This window comes from Paroedura picta, chromosome 10 (genome assembly GCF_049243985.1).
Source record: "Paroedura picta isolate Pp20150507F chromosome 10, Ppicta_v3.0, whole genome shotgun sequence".
In the NCBI taxonomy this organism is placed as follows: domain Eukaryota; kingdom Metazoa; phylum Chordata; class Lepidosauria; order Squamata; family Gekkonidae; genus Paroedura; species Paroedura picta.
In genome coordinates this window covers 74,086,952-74,101,191 of record NC_135378.1, presented here as the reverse complement: position 1 = coordinate 74,101,191, position 14,240 = coordinate 74,086,952, and the positions used below count along the sequence as shown (strand labels likewise).

Here is a 14,240-nt window from a genome sequence, read left to right as displayed (position 1 = left end):
TGAGAGCTCAGATATTACTGAAGAAGAAGAAGAGTTGGTTCTTATATGCCATTTTTCTCTACCAGAAGGAGTCTGAGTGGCTTACAATCACCTTCCCTTTCCTCTCCCCACAACAGACACCCTGTGAGGGAGGTGAGGCTGAGAGAGCCCTGATATCATTGCTCGGTTAGAGCAGCTTTCTCAGTGCTGTGGTGAGCCCAAGGTCACCCAGTTTGGCTGCATGTGGGGGAGTGGGGGATCAAATCTGGCTCGCCAGATTAGAAGTCTGCAGACATTCTTGGCATCTACAGGGAAACTAGCTGGCTACTATGTAGAGCAGGACTCTGTAATAGATGGACCACTGTAATAGTTGGATCCAGCTGGCCACCTATTCATGGAGAGTTTCTTGAACATTGGAGCCCTCTGGGGAACAAAACCCTAAGAAATCCAGAATTCCGAAATACAGAAGAAATTTGAAGAGGAAGAATTTTGTACGAATCTCTGCCTGGTACTTAGTTTGCAACTTCAGAGGATAGAGTTTTAGATGGAAGTCCTAATGATTATAATTTGCTGGAAAATGAGCTCAGCTGACTTATCAGTTAAAGCTTTCCTGGTGCCTTGTCTCAGTAAGTTCATATTCTCCTTAAGTCAGTACAACCTTTAAAACACAGCTAGAACAAGTTCTAAAGTGTCAAAGCCACAAGAGAGAGCCATTAAGAATGCTGGTCTAATGTAACATTACATCAGGGCAAGCAGCAACAACATCTAACAGGCTGTATGCCGAGAGCAGACCTGAACATATGGGTATTTGAAACTCTTCTCTCCACTTCAGGCAAAAAGGCAGAAGTCTCCAGGAAATCCAAATGCACTCCTGGCAATGAAATAATATTTCTCTAATGATAGGTGCCAAGGAATCCTGATGTTTTATGCACTTACAAATCATTTGTGTCTCAGAGATAGTGTATGATGCCAAGAAACAGTATCAGAAGGATGATGGAGGGTGTTAAATAGGACTGTTGAACATTTCTGATTTCTCCCTCGTCATAGAACCTGCTTGTGTTCAAAGCTGATGTACAGAAACCATCTGGCTGATGGCTTCAGTGCTACATATCTTTGAATCTTTTTAGCTCCATGTGTTCCACTTTGTTAAGCTGTGGGCGTGGATCAGCTGGAAGCAATTTTGCTTGGCCTGGCCTCCTGCCCTCACTAAGCCTCTGTTCAATCTGGTACCTACCATTTTATCTCCTGTGCCTAATTACTCTAGAGTGAAAAGAAAGATGACAAAATTGTTAGCTTCTCAACATATTACATAATTGGGGTGCCCACAATACTCACAGGGGGATTCCATCTCTCCTGCATTACCAAGTTCAGCACAGTTCTAGACCTCACACCATCACTGAGGCTGGCTGCAGCACTGTCTGGAAGCTGCTCTGAGCTCAAAGAGGATCCCAGAATCCATTGCTGGAAACAGCCTTCCACATCCACCACTGTGGCTGAGCCCAGAGTAACTCCCAGCACCTGCCACCACAGAGGGAATTTAAACTCCCCCAAACTGCCTCAGGTCAGGGCCTGCAAGATGGAGCTCTGCCATGGAACCTGGCTGGGTGACCTTGAGTCAGTTACTCACACTCAGCATTACATACCTCACAAGGGTCCTCCTGGGAAGATATGGGGGATGAAATGCGATTGATTAATAGGCAGGATCAGGCTTCAACTGTCTGAAGTGAGACGAGCAGCTTGGGATAGAGAAACAGTACCAAACTCTCAGTCTTCATTTTTAGTGCTTAGATTATATATATATGATTATTTATACTTTTAACCTGTTTAACCTGTCCTTCTATTGATTATTTATGTATCTTGGTTTTTAGGCACCAAGTCTGTTGGTCTTGGGGCAGTACGGAAGCTCCATATATATAAAAATATATATATTTTAAGGCTGTGTTCAGAACAGCAACATAATAATAAGAATAGGAACATCAAATATCTGAATTCTGAAGGATCAAGTTTCTTGGGACTGGCAAGATCTGCAGTGTGCATGATTCAAAAGGACATGAAGACTAACCTACAGGGGGCATCAGAGGAGAGGTGTATTTAGCATAGTTCAATGAGGAACTTCCTGTAATTTTTCAAATACTTTCCTCCCGGGTCCTGATTGGCTCATTGGAGACTTCCCACTCTTTTGAACACACTTGCTCCTCCTGAACAAACAGCCTGAATGAAAACAACAGAACAGTTAGGAATCTCTTTCCTTTTCCTAAAACAAGTTTGTTTTTCTGCCAACAAAATTAAAACAGAATGCTGAAATGCAAAGCCCCTTGCTTTCAGGCAGTGCATCATGGGATTCCATTGTCTTAGCCTCACAATTCAGGTGCTAAGTTTGGAAATGAACAAAGCCAAGTTGAGTCTTTGTCTTCTAAGGTCAGCAGCCATCAACTGTTTGCCATAAATTCACCTTTTTAATGGGGCGGCTGTTGCTCTGCCCACACACAGGGGAATAGCTATTGAATCTACCACAACCTCAGATGAGAGGAACTTTTCACAGAAGAGCATATGGCTTTGTGGAAGGAAGACTAGGGCAGCAGCCATCGTCCCCCTTAACACATGTGCCTTGTTAACATGCAAGCATTGCATGTGCACGTGCTCACTTCGGCAGCACATAAAATTGGAACGATACAGAGAAGATTAGCATGGCCCCTGCACAGATGAAAGCATTGCATGTGCACATTTCCACATGTACTGTTTAAGAAAAGTCCTAGCTGATCAGAGTCATGATCTGTCTAGTCTGCCATACTGTTTTCACAGTATGCAAAAAATACAAAGGATGATACAGATTAAGGAATTTGAATGAATGGAGAGTTTAATACATGCTGGTCTCATGTTCTGGAACAAGAGTGCTTGATGACAGCTGGATCATGTCCTAAAACATTTATGTTTCATTTAAAAATCTATTGTATTTGCTTCCAGGTTTGGCTGTATTAATTTGATCACTGGGGGGTCGTTTCCCTCAACTGAAATGCAGTTGAAGATGGCAAAGAGGTTTTTATTTAGGGCTTGGTATTAGACCTCCCAAGTGCTGGCACTAAAACAAATGAAGTAATCCTAAATGTTTTGTGCTAAACTAGCAGGGTCATAAGTGGACTCAATTTCAGTTTTCTTATTCCTCCCCCCCCCACGAAAAAAACAACAACAGAATTTGCAGTTGCTTCTTATTCTCTTTGTGTGAATTCTCTGATCTCCTTCCCATACCCTGTTGGAATGAATGGGAAAAGTTCTAGAAAGCTATTAGGAGCCATTTTACATATTACATGGCCTGGCAAAAGATATCAGGCCCCTTGAGTAGTGGTTTAATATATAGAAATGGGCAGCCAAAGCTTTTCATAGCACAGATGTAAATAATATTACATACTAAATAGTATTCCATTAACACCCCTAATAGAACATGGCACTTTTCTCCAGACCACCTTTCGGATTTGCCTATAGGCATCTGACCATCTGAGGATGTTCTAGAAGCAGGTGGGGTTTAGAGAGCTCTTAGAGAACTGCTCTGCGAGAACAGCTGTAAGAAAACTGTGACTGGCCCAAGCCCACCCAACTGGCTGCATATGGAAGAGGAGTGGGGAATCAGACTTGGTTTTCCGGATTAAACTCTGTCACTGTTCAACCATCACACCACCAAGAAGTGGGGTATAAGTGAATAATGAAGAATAAATGAATAATAAATAAATGTATAAGCAGCCATGAGCTGAAAAACACCCTGCACCTCTGTATTTGCACGCAAGGGCTGGGAATTCATCCCCCCCCCCCACAAAAAAAGCAACTCTGCCATTGTCATGCTGTGAGTCCCCCTTGCAAGCTCCTCTTATGTAACCACAGGTAGAGGGGTGGGTGCTTTCCTACAGGTTTGCGAGCTGTCAGATACATATTTAATGTGGCTTCATTATATCCTATAAACGCTGGCATTAGAATAATCTCCCCAGGGGATGCTGCGAATAAGAGGAGAAAATAACACACACACACATCCTTAGCACACCTCCCCACAACTTCATGATAAAAGCCAGCATTTCTCCATACAACACCTGTTGCTGGAGCTGGTTTAATTACTTTTCATTGTCGTCAGCTGCCTGAAATATTTATGACTCTGCCTGTTAATTCCTCCCAAATCTGAAAAGCAGGGCCCACAACCCCCCCCCCTCCAGCAAACTCCATTAATTCCTGCTTTGGGGGTTCCCATACTTTGATGGCAATATTGGTCACTTTAAAAACTTGTATGGAGAGTGTTTACTGGGAAATATATATGTATATATTGGGTCCAAATGCTACCACATGGATATTAGATATTAGATTATGGGCCTTATTTGATAGTCTGGGTTCTAAATGTGACTGATTTATTGCAGGGTTGGACTGCTAGGATCATACAACTATGCTGGCTTTCAGCTGGGTTGCCAGCCCCCAGGTTTAGCCTAAAAACCTCCGGAGATTACAACTAATCTTCAAACTACAGAGATTGTTTCCCTGTAGAAAATGGCTGCTTTGGAGAGTAGAATCAATGGCCCCCATGCACTGCTGAGGGTCCACCTCACCCTAAACTCTACTTTCTCCACTGTACCCACAAATCTCCAGGAAATTCCTATCCTGCAGTTGGCAACCCTAGTCTAGACAGCCAGCTCTGCAGCAACGGCAGCTCCTGCTGCCCTTTGTTGGTCCCGGCATGGGGTGTGACCTGGCCATGCTACTACATGTTCATGATTTAGGGTTGCCAACCTCCAGGTGGAACCTGGAGACCTCACACAATTACCACCGATCTCCAGGCTACAGAGATGAGTCCCCCTAGGAAATGACAGCTTTGGGTGGTGCACCCTATGGCATTACATCCCTATGGAGCTTCCTCTCTAGGCTCCACCACAAAGTCTCCATGAATTTCCAGACTGGACTGAGCAACTCTATGATCGATTATGCACCGGGCAGTTGCTGGGTCCTTACACCGGGATGGCATGCCCCACCACTTCCAGCGTATGCATGGGGGAGGGAATCCCACGGTGTATGCAGACTGCCCTGGCATAGCGGGCGAGTGTGCACAATGCCAGGTCTTGGAGAGCCCAGTGTGCTGCATGTTAGCAGTGGCAGTGAGGTGGGATCAGGGGGACACGGTGCCCACACCGCACAATGGCAGGGGAGTGGCATGCTGCTTTCCTGCCAAGGTGTGGGTAAGGGAATGCCCCGTCCAGCTCCATGGTTCCCTGGAGCTGACAGAGGCATGAGGTGTCCCTTCAGGCCGGCACTGGAAGGGCCGCAGATGTCACCCAGGAGTATTGCGGGGAATGCAGGAGTTTCTATGTTTGCGTACATCCAGAGTGCTACACCAGGCCAGCGCTGGGATGGCAGCAGAGTCATGCATAATTGGGGATTAGCCCCGCTGCCCTGCTGGTGCCACCCCGCCCTGTGCATAATCTGTCTATGATAGCTAGATTACTGTTACATACTCTGTATGGGACTGCCCTTGAATGCAATCTGGAAACTGGAGCTGGTGCGAACTGTATTTGACATCTGAGGCTAACCGGGGGGATCATGCCATTGCTATTATGAGATCCCTTCACTGGCTGCAGAATAATTCCTGAATCGAATTAAAAATGTTTCTACATACCTTTAAAGCACTTCATGACCTAGGGCCCATATATTTGAAGGACTGCCTTTCCCTCTTTCCTGTGAGGCAGCTTCATTCATTCTTCAAAACAAGGTCTATTGTCATTACTCCCTGGGCCCAAGCTTTCTCAGTGGCTACTCCATGCTTCTAAAACAACCTCCCAGAGGATGGGATGGAGTAGCTATTCAGGCCACCAGGAGAAATCCCAATGGGCCAATGATTGGGCAGGGGGACGACTGTCCTCCACTGGGTCGTTCTAATCAAGAACTTTTAAAATCATGTCTAGAGGAGGTGCTGACATAAGGCTAAACTTTGGCATGCAAACTTTGCTCCTGAATTGTTTTGGAAATGACTTTCCGTGGGCTAGAAAATCACTGTTGAAAAATCTTGTCACTGTGGCCAAAACTATAACAACTCACGGCGGGAAAGTGTTATCAACGCAGCCAGTAGGGAATAGTTAATTAAAATCTGGGATATTGCTGAAGTGTATAAACTGACAGATAAAATGAATCAAAGGCAAAGTTTAGATGCTAAAGGGGAAAGCCAGAAAACAGTTTTGATTTATTCTCTTTGGGACGCTCGGTGTAATAACATGACTGGAAAGCAATATTTCCTGATTTTTTTTGTGGGGGGGGGGGGGTTGTAGTACAAAACCATCCATCCCCCCTCCCCCTGCTTTTCAGTGATATTGTGGTAAAGTAAATCATAGATTATGTTACAGACAGTGTTACAGATTACCATTAAATCTGCACTCAGCGCTGTGGGGGCTAACTGGCCCAGTCTTTAAAAACTGAAGATGCTTTCTTAAAAAAAAAAATGACTGCAGATGAGATGTCAATCACAAGACAGTTATTTGTGGATCCAGAGTCATATCTCTGTCTAATGAGAATGTGATTGACGGCTGAGTTTGTTTCTGAGGGGACAGAGGTCAGCATCTCACTGGCAGATTAACAATGAGAATTTTTCTTAAGGCTGCGCATACAGCAGCATAAATGTAAGGCACAGTTCTGAAAACTCTGTAGTACCGCTCAAGGAAATTTGGAAAGATGCAAGCTTTCTCCAACTCCCTTGCAATTAAAAAACCTCTCTGTTTTGTCAGTCCTGTTATGGTAAGATGCAGTAAACAAAAGTACCATGTTGAAGAGCAACATAATGAGGGCCATTCTTTAATCTATCTTAAAAAAAAAGTCACCCTGTCTCTCAACCAATACCATCTGTGGATGCTATTTTAATGAAGAAAGGATGGCACCTGAACCCTTGTGAAGTTCTGCTTCTATAAGGAGTGGTTTGGGGCTCCAGAGTTATCTTGGGAACTTGATGAAAGAGAGGCATCACCAATGATTCAGAACATTTGCTCTTCTTGCACTGAGGTCATAACTTTTGGGATTAATTTTAAAATGTGTTTTCATTCAATTTTTTTCCAATATTTCTTCCCCCCCCTTACATACACACCTGTTAATGTTGAAACCTTTAATCAGCTTAATTAGCGAGTTAAGCTAATTGTTTAATGAGTACAGCCAATTTTAACCAGTGGAGGGTGTGAGTTAATGGCATTGCCGGTTGTTCCTCATTTATTCTGAAACTGTTAACATTCAGGCCTATTTCCATAACCCAGAGTGGAAAAGGGAAATATCAAAGCATCCTTTCTCACACGTACACTTTGCTATACACAACCCAAGGATCACTTTGTGCATTGTTCTTACCAATGCAAAAACAAGATATATTCATTTTGATCAATCTCAACGCTGGAAGGAAATCTCCCCAAGCAACACTGAGAAACCAATGAACATCGTGTTTCCTCTGTTCTTGCCCATTACAATATTCAGGGAAGACTTCAGAGGAGGTTGATCTAATGATACTTTCAGAGGACTGAGGTTCAAGTGAATAGAGAGATGGGTCTTGAAGGTCACAGAAGCATGGGGGCTGTATTAGGCCAGTGGGTAAAGTGAATGCCAGTCTCGAGGGCTTCCCACTGAGTAAGAATGCTCTGCTCCCAGCTTGTCCAAATTCAAATATGGAGCCTGTCGGCATGAGCAACCTCTGCCTTTGTTATGATCTTTGTTGGATGCCTTCATCCCCCCCCCCCTTCATCAACGTTGCATGCGATTCTTCCATGCGCCTTTTAAAAAATTCCTTGATGCTCAAGAAGCAAGACTTATTCTCATTGAGATTTTCTCCTTTGCTCCCGAAAAAATCAGAGTTACCAGCAGTGCTGGCCTGGTTGCTTTATCTGCTACTTTGTTTATGTTAGAACACCTCCAATCAATAGTATTTGTCAGAACAGAAAGGAAGATTTCGTCTACCTTCCCTGCAGTGGCAGCCATACATGGGAATATGGCAACAAGAAAGGGGAAGAGAAAAAAGATGTCCACAATTTCAAAACCATCCACTATCCTGCCCCTGCATTCCCTAATGGTCACATGAGATGATGAACGAACAGGTTAAGATATCACGGAATTTCTGACCCAATTGCTTGTGACCTTCTTTGTCAGGGCTGCCAAGTCTGGCAGGTGGAAAAACACTTTTTCAAGAATGAGACAAATTTTACATGTTCAAACACATTAATTTTATATTTGAGCACCCTTACAAATAACCTTCCTGTCTCAAAGTGATTTTTGTAAAATTTAACTGGACAACATTATCATCTAGCTAGTCTCTGCATGAATCAGAAAGAAAACTTTGGGTTCTGTGAGATCCCTGACACAATCAGTGGTCTGTGAGGTAATTCATTGTGAGCTAAAAACCTGAAGGAAAGACTGTTACCAAAATGACTAACTTTTCCAACAGGCTTTGAAGGTAGAGATCTTTATCAGCTTTTGGAGCCCACCTAGCCTTACCACTCAGAGACTGATAGACTCTATGTTATGGCTAGATGGCTATTCAATAATACCTATGAACATTTCACAAATTAACTGGGGAGGGGATACTTCAGTTCCTTGTTCTTGGTTGTGGTCCTACAGATTAAAGAAAGATTAAGGGAACTAGGTCCAGAGTCTTTCAGAGTAGACACAAAATCCAAATTTAAGAGTGGTGATGTTTCTCTTGGTCAGTGAGCATCGTATGTTCTCATCCCCTGATTCCTCCCTGGCTTTAATTCTAGGGTAAGCCACTTCCATATCCAGGGCCTATTCTGCACACAATAGATGATGCACTTTCAATGCACTTTAGAAGTAGATTTTCCTGTTCTGCACAGGAAAATCCAGCTGCCAAAGCACATTGAAAGTGTATAGTTACATCTAGCCACTTCATTGCAGAGTTTTAGCAGGCGTTTTCCTTCCTCGGCTGAGTCCAACCACTCTGTGTGCAGGACTTACATGAGAACAGCCTCACTCTTTCTCCCCCCCTGCCACCAACTTCGGGAGAGACAAGAGTGGGAGACGAATCACAAAGCGCTTGTTGTATGGAAGAGTCTCTGCTTGTCATTTGTGTGATGCACTTTGGCGTTCAGTGGTATTGGCTTTCTGGCCTTTTGTTTTTTCAAAGGGTTGCACTGTCAGCAAGTGTTACCATGTATACTACGCAAAGTTTTGCTATCTCTGACTAAGGATTTGTGTGTTGGCCAAGCAGGAAGATAATACGAAAAAGGGCCTTGGTGGCCGAAGGTCTAGTTCTTTTCAAAACGGCCAGTCCCATGGCAACAAGGCCTATTAGAGGGCCGCAGGCTTGTCACCACAACTTTAAGCCCTAATAATTCAACCAAGAAGATAAAACGGAATGTGGCAACTTTATCTTGCTCAATCTTTTACATAAAGTAATTTCTCAGAAACATGATCGGCGTTAGAGACAACAAGCATTTAAAACGAGAGAGGCTTTGGGAGGGAAGGGGGAAAAATCCCATTCACATTCAAGTTTTGAAAGATGAGTGAAAGATGGAAGAAAACATGATATTTCAGCACTCTTTTTTTATTTTTTTGCCCCCTGCATCATGAACAATTGAGCCAACTATTACAATTTTGAGATTTAGATTAATAATAGGATGTTGGGAGATCTAAGACATGACCCTGTTTTGGGGGGGAAAGAAAAGAAATTTATTTATATAGCTATTTAAAATATGGATAACCTGCAGTTTCAACTGAACCGATTCCCAGGTCAATTTCTGATTTCCAAAAAAAAGGTATAAAACAATCAACTATAAAATGGTACAATAACAACAACCATCACTATATAGCAGTAAATCAATAAAAAGCAATATATATCAATCATCAAGCTAGACTATATAAATGATCAAAATTTTCAATTAGTACAGGAGTTATTTTATTAAAAAATCTAAGTAATAGGCAAAGGTTGAACTGTAGAGTTGCTAAATTCCAGATGGAGTGTGGTGAATTCCCAGAGTTACAAGTTACATCTATATGACTAAGATCAGTTCCCTCGGAGAAAACAGATTCTTTGAAAGATGAGCTGTATGACATCATGCCTCACAGAAGCCCCTCCCCAAGCTCCACCTTCCTCAGAGTCTCCACCCTCCTCAGGAATTTCCCAACTCAGAGTTGGCACCCTATTAAACAGATGGAAGAGAGGAGAAAGCAACAGCAGGAGAGTAGGGGTAAGGTTCCCATGTCCTCCCTGGCCACTGGTGGGGGATGGGAGGGCAGGGTTACCAGATCCAGGTTGGGAATTAGGAGTAGAGCTTCGAAAGGACAGGATACATATTGTGGTACATTGGCATAGAGTCCCCCTTCCAAACCATCCATTTCCTCCAGGGGAACTGATCTCCATTGTCTGGACATGAACTATTTCCAGATGACCCCCAGTTCCAACCAGGAGGCTGGCATCCCTAGTTGGAGGAGAGATTGTGTTGGCAATGACAGAAGAAGAAACAAGGAGCAACAGAAGGTGGTGGCAGCAGAAGCAACAATGGGAAGAAGGAGCAGGCCATGGGATGGTAGGGTAGGAGGCACCAGCAGTGATGGGAAAGGAGGAAATAGAAGCTGGTGATATAGGTTTGCCAGTCTTCAAGTGGGCCTTGGAGATGTACCAGAATTAGAACTGGACTTTAGACTACAGAGATCAGTCCCCCTGGAGAAAGCAGCTGTTTTGGAGATGGGCTTCATGACATTTTACTCTGCTGAGTTCCCCCCCCCCCAAAACCCAGCCCTCCCCAAGATCCACACCCCAAATTTCCAGATATTTCCCAACCCAGAGTTGGTAATTCTATCAGAAGGTTTGAGGGAAGGGAGTTAGATAGTGGTAATGATGGGGGGAGAGGGGGGGAAAGTGACAACGGTGGGAAGGAGGAGGTGGTGGTGATGGCAGAAGAGTGGCAGAGAAAGGAGGCAGAGGTGATGGCAAGCCAGAGTGGAGACCAGCAGGGATAGGATTTTCCTTCCCCCCATATTTTCCTGCCAGTCTTCTGCTCATTTGGTTTATATATTGACCACTTTTTGACTTATAAACCCCTCTTGGTTTGAGCCAACTCTGATGGAATGAATCTCCTATCCTCTGTGCAGAGTAATGCCCACCACAGGCCATAATGAAGATGTATGGGTGGATGGATCAATCCTTAGAGCCATTACACAAGAACTTAAGATTCGGGATAGTCATGTTTATATAGGTTACCATCTGACACATAGATCCTTAGTGTGTAATGGCACACGTTCATCATTTTGCTTGGGTAATTGTGCTAAGGTTGACAACAAGGATCCCTGACACAGATAAAACAAGGCAAGAATAACTGGCATTTCCCTGTTCCCATTTAAAAGTCAATCCCTGGATGATACACATAGGCATATTTCCTCTCTATAGGTTGCAAGGCAAGCAAATAGATTCAATTGTAAAGAGAAATGTCAGTCAAAATGCACTGGGCTCTCTTGCATATGATCCGTAATCCTGAGTCTAATCTCACCCTTCTAGTACCCCGGACTTAGAACTCTGCTTAGAACTGTACAGTTGAGCAGACTAAATCCTGGTTTAAGCTTGTAGCATAGCTTGATTTTGATCTTCCATCTCTGACAGATGGACATCTTTCAGCTATGAGATATTACAGCCATGTGCTGAAATATCCCCAGTAAACTGTCCCTGGGATGCTTTTTTATTTGTTATGCATATGTAATGAAAATATTTATTGGATTGTATTAAATTGATTCCTATTATTTTATTCCATATAATGTTTCCAAAATGAAAATGTCTCCGTTAAGCAATGGGGGGAAGGTGGGGGGAGATCGAGAGCCTAATGGCTCTTTGCTTTTCTATTTTGCATTTCTTTTTTTGGTACTGAGCACCTTACCGCGAGGCCAAGTTAGCTTGTCACGGGATCCTCTTTCAAAGATAAGGACAGAGCAATTTGTTTCCTTTCACTACAATATCAGCTAAGACGTTCCTTGCCAGCATTGGTTCTTACTGTGTTCTATTGTCCACGTCATAAAACTAGAATCTCATCATTTCTATCTTTTAAATAACGAAGGCAAATAGAGCTTGAATGGGGGTGAAAAAACACTCAAGATGCATATTGAGACTAACTAGGGTGTGTAAACAAGAGTTGACTGTTAAGGTCTCAACATGCCTGATACATTTGGAAATTGCATGTGTGGGCTATGAAATCTCTCTCTCTGGCAGAATAGAGAGCAAAAGCTGCAAAGCAGGGCGGGGGGGATTGCTGGATGGGCCCTGGACTTCCATTCCAGTCACAAGACCTGTAGATGATGGTGGCTTGAAGCTTACCCTCCAGTAGTGGCTGTGTCAAGGTACGGATCATCTGCCAACCACATGCTTTGTGAGGCAATGGCTTTATCCACTTCCCTGGAATATGGAATAGGTGCCACACTGGGAGGGACAGTGATCAAAATAGCCACAGGTGACATGTCAAAGAGTTCCCGAGCCACTGCATATCACTGACACAACCTGTGGTGAAACATGCTATGAATCTATGCAGGTAAAAGATTCTAGAAATTCTCTTACCGGTATGAGTGCAATATCTGAAGAGGGGGATTCTTACAGGCTTTAAATTTATTTAAATGCTATGTAATTCTACATATTGTTTTTGTGCAAAGAGAATATAAAGGACGGTACCACTTACATCCTTCAGCCAAATAGCACCATCTTTAACACAGATCACTATGGTGCCCTTGAGAATACTAGTCACCATTACTTGGTTTTCACAGGTCCCCTGTACATGTAAATTTTCACAGAGCTGCACTCAGCTGTGGTACACCAGGGGAAGGAACAATACCCCTCTATACAAGGTAGATCTTGTCATTGTTCTGTGCAGGGCCCGCTGATGAACGTGAGATGGCAAAGTCATCTTCATTAGACGGAATTTAATCATGAATCAAAGTTCTAAAGAGAATGGACTGATCTAAACTTTAGCCTCCCTTGAGTCTTGCTGAAAGATTAGAGGGAAGAAGCAGGGTCCTAGTAAGCTGAAGGTATCAGATTGTTTTTCACTAATAGTTACTTTTATTGTAAACTCCAGAGCGCCACCCAATTTTAACCCTTTTGGAAAAATAGATAAAAGGCCAGGGAAAAAATAAAATATATAGGTTAGCAGGAGAACTCTGATTAGTTTTTTTAAAAAATACTAAGGCCTTCTCCTGAGGTTAGGATTCATTAATGTATAAGCCACTTTATGGGGAGAAAGAAATTCATTTAAAGTGGTTTATGGGTCTAGGAAAACAAACTAAAGCTTAAAAATAACAATATCTGAAACTCTCCAGATTAGAGATACCAGCCCAGGAACAAAGACAATATTAAAATATCAGTCTCTGTTGAATGGTAAAAATGTTAAGTTCCAAGTTCTGAAAAGATGGTTTCCTTAAGTTAAATTTTATTCATGGCTTAGCTAAATTCAGGCTCTAAACTAGTTACATCAGAGAAGACTCTGATTTTTCAAAAACATGGTCCTCTGGTAATGTTGGCAATGATCTCAGTGTGTGATTCAGTTCAGAAAGAGAATTTGTTTCAAAGCTCTATGTATGCATTGAACATGATAGAAGGTAGATCCATTCTTTTCAGTGGTTCATGGAAACCCCATGTGATCACTTTAAGACATGAACACTACCATGTATTCAGTGTTAGAGGATAGCTATGTTGGTTTCCAGTAGAACAGTTAGATCTGAGGCCAAGAGTACCCTAGGGGCCAGCAAGATCTTGGAGGTATAAGCTTTCGAGACTCAAAGCTCCTGTCTTCAGATATGAGAAAGGGAGCTTTGAATCTCAAAAGCTTCTACCCCCAAAAACTTGTTGGTCTCTACTGGACTTAAATATAGCTGTTACATCCCATTTACACAGGAAAACATTGAGTGAAAATATTTCTCAACAGCCTTCACCCAGGGCAGTTATACTATAAGCTAGGGAGGGGGCATTTGCTGATTTTGACACATGGAGTCCTAAAATTATTAGATTAGAATAGAAAATTATTAGATTTTTAAATACTTTGGTTGACTCTAATTTGAAAGGTCAAATAAAAACACACTTCTGAGGCTGACTGCAGTACACAACGCCACAAACATTTCCATAGCTGGTCAATCCAGTTCTAATACACACTCTGCTAGTGTGAATGAAAAGTGATATGTAAATCCATTAATACATGTGGTGTTTCTTTCTCCTTGAAATCCATCCACCATAAAAACCAAAGATTCTAGTCAAGGGCTTTACTATGTGTCAGGGACATCCCAGAACATAC

The 14,240-nt window shown here is 42.8% G+C and overlaps 1 pseudogene; it reads left to right on the top strand.

Annotated features, from left to right (window-relative positions):
- Nucleotides 1-2,616: 2,616 nt before the first annotated feature.
- LOC143820085 (U6 spliceosomal RNA) lies at nt 2,617-2,716 on the top strand (annotated as a pseudogene).
- Nucleotides 2,717-14,240: the final 11,524 nt, after the last annotated feature.